Raw genomic sequence first — 3,299 nt, forward strand, 5'->3', positions numbered from 1 at the left:
AAACAAAAGAACAGATGAAGAACAGAAAGGGAAAAAATTGAGAAGGGTCTCAGGGAACTAAATGACAGCAAGAGATGTGCAAACATACATGTCATGGTGTCCCAGAAGGAGAAGAGAAGGGAAAAGGGGCAGAAAGAATATTTGAAGAAATAATAGTGGAAAATTTCCCAACCCTTTTGAAGGACATAGGTATCCATGTCCAAGAAGCAAAATGTACTCCCATTCACATACATTCAAATAGACCAGCTCTTAGACACTTACTAATCAGAATGTCAAATGCCAGAGACAAAGAGAATTCTGAGAGCAGCAAGAGAAAAGCAATGCATGACATGTAAGGGATACCCAGTAAGATTAAGTGCCAATTTCTAGTCAGAAACCATGGAGGCAAGAAGGCAGTGGTATGATATATTTAAGATACTGTAAGAGAAAAACTGCCAACCAAGGATTTTATACACAGCATGATTATCTTTTTAAAATGAGGGTGAGATTAAAATATTTACTGATAAACAGAAACTGAAAGAGTTTATAACAAAAAGACCAGCTTTGCAGGAGATACTAATGGGAGTGTTACAGGCTGAAAAGAAAAGACAGGAGAGAGAGACCTGGAAGAGAGTCTGGAAATGACAACTGTATCAGTTACAATAACTAAAAGTGTCAAATATGAAATGACAGACAAAACACAAAGATCAAAATGGATTAAACAGGAACTGCCTTTACAGTAATAACATTGAATGTTAATGGATTAAACTCCCCAATCAAAAGACACAGACTGACAGAATGGATATGAAAATATAAGCCATCTATATGTTGTATGCAAGAGACTCACCTTAGACCAAGGATACCAATAAATTAAAAGTGAAAGGTTGGAAAAAGATATTCCACACAAGCAGTAACCAAAAAAAAGCTGGGGTAGCTATACTTACATCAGATGACATAGACTTTAAAAGCAAAACTGTTATTAGAGACAAGGAAGGACATTACATATTAATAAAAGGGATGATTCACCAGGAAAAAATAACAATCATAAATATATATGCACCTAACCAGATGCCCCAAGATACATGAGGCAAACACTGGCAAAACTGAAGGGAGAAATACACATCTCTACAATAATAGTTGGAGACTTCAATACACCACTCTCAGCATTGGATAGAACATTTGGGCAGAAGAACAATAAAGAAACAGAGAGCTTGAATAAAATGATAAATGGACTAAACCTAATACATATATACAGAACATTGCACCCCAAAACAGCATGTATACCTTCTTTTCAAGTGGATCTTTCTCCAGGATAGACCATATGTTGGGACACAAAGCAAATCTCAATAAATTCCACAAAATTGAAATTATACAAAACAGTTTCTCTGATCATATTGGAGTAAAGCTGGAAATCAACAAAGGACAAATAAAGGGAAAATTCACATATATATGGAGATTAAACAATACACTTTTAAATAATCAATAGGTCAAAGAAGAAATTTCAAGAGAAATCAATAAATGTCTCAAGATGAATGACAATGAGAATACAACATATCAGAACCTATGGGATACTGTGAAGGCAGTGTTGAAAGGAAAATTTATAGCCCTCAATGCTTGCACTAAAAAAGAAGAAAGAGCTAAAATCAATGATTGATTTGGGGCAGTGGTGGTGGCAGTCACCATGATGCCAGCAAGGCTGAGCGACTGACCACCGAGCCGGGAGTGGGCCCCCAGCCCAGAATCTCAGCGACCACTGCTCAAGTGTGGTCTGCACCATGGCTACCTCTGCCATGTCCTCGGAATGTTTCAAGAAGCTGCACATAATCTTCCACAGTCTCCTTGAGGATCTACGAGGGGTGCTGGAGCAGCTGCTGGGGGCGGCGGGGACTGAAGAGAAGAAGTTGATCAGAGATTTTGAAGAAAAGCAACAGGAAGGCAAATGAAATGCTGGCAGAGATGGAGAAGGAACTATGTCATGCACCCCTATCTTTCTGCAACCTCATGATGGCCAAGCTTCAAACCTACAAGGAGGACCTTGGTAAATTCCATCGGGAGGGGGAGAAGCACACCTTTGACAGCCACACCTGGGGACCAAGGAGATATGAAATACAGCACATATGTGATGGAGAATGAGCATATGAATTGGCAACAGTCTCAGAGAGCATTGCATCTGCTAGGCACTGACAGCCTGAACTGAGCCACCCAGAGTATTGAGTGTTCTCATTGGATTGCCACAGAGACTGACCAGATTGGCTCAGAAATCATAGAGGAGCTTGGAGAACAATGAGAACAGTTGGAATGTACTAAGACTAGAGTGAATCTGGGCAGATGAGGGGAGGGCAAAAGTGGAAGATTTAGGTGGACCCTCTACACCCCAATGCCTAATTAAGGCCAGAAACTACAGCAATTCTGAATTCAGGGAATGACCTTTTAAGTTCTTATACTTTTTTCATTTTAGCTTGAAAAAATGGCTTAGAGGAGATCTTCCTTGGAATTAGTTTTAACCCTAAGATTTAGTGGTCTTGGAACTTTTGTTTTAATAAGGGAAGAAAAGACTGTGACAGAACCTGTATTTATTAAAGATTGTCAAATATATTAAATATATATAATAAATTTTTTAAAATAAATAAAATAAAATCAATGACCTAACTACACAGCTGGAGGAACTAGAAAAAGAACAGCAAGCTAATCCTAAAGCAAGTAGAAGGAATGAAATAACAAAGATCACAGCAGAAATAAATGAAATTGAGAACAAAAAAAAAAAAATACAGAAAATTAACAAAGCCAAAAGTTGGTTCTTTGAAAAGACTAACAAAATCAACGAATGCTTAGCTAAACTGACTAAGAAGAGAGAAGATGCAAACAAATGAAATTTAAAAATGAAGAGGGGAATCTTACTACTGGCCCCACAGAAATAAAGAAGATCATGAGAGGATACTATGAACAACTTTATGCTAAAAAACTAGACGATGTATAATGAAATGGAAACATTCCTAGGAATGTACAAACAATCTACACTGACACTTAGAAGAAATAGAAGACCTCAACAAACCAATCACAAGTAAAGAGATTGCAACAGTCAACAAACAACTCCCCAAAATGAAAAGCCCAGGACCTGACAGTTTCACAGATGAGTTCTATGAAGCAGTCAAAGAAGATTTAATACCAATCTTAATCAAGCTCTTCCAAAAAATTCAACAAGAAGGAATGCTACCAAGTGCATTCTATGAAGCCAATATCACCCTGATACCAAAGCAGATAAAGACATTACAGAAAAAGAAAATTACAGACCCATTTCTCTAATGAATACAGATGCAAAA

At 37.5% G+C, this 3,299-nt stretch overlaps 1 pseudogene; it reads left to right on the forward strand.

The window, feature by feature from the left end:
* The first annotated feature begins 1,754 nt into the window (after positions 1-1,754).
* LOC101447974 (vesicle transport through interaction with t-SNAREs homolog 1B pseudogene) lies at positions 1,755-2,311 on the forward strand (annotated as a pseudogene).
* The last annotated feature ends 988 nt before the right edge of the window (positions 2,312-3,299 follow it).

Source organism: Dasypus novemcinctus, chromosome 3 (assembly GCF_030445035.2).
Source record: "Dasypus novemcinctus isolate mDasNov1 chromosome 3, mDasNov1.1.hap2, whole genome shotgun sequence".
NCBI classification, from domain to species: domain Eukaryota; kingdom Metazoa; phylum Chordata; class Mammalia; order Cingulata; family Dasypodidae; genus Dasypus; species Dasypus novemcinctus.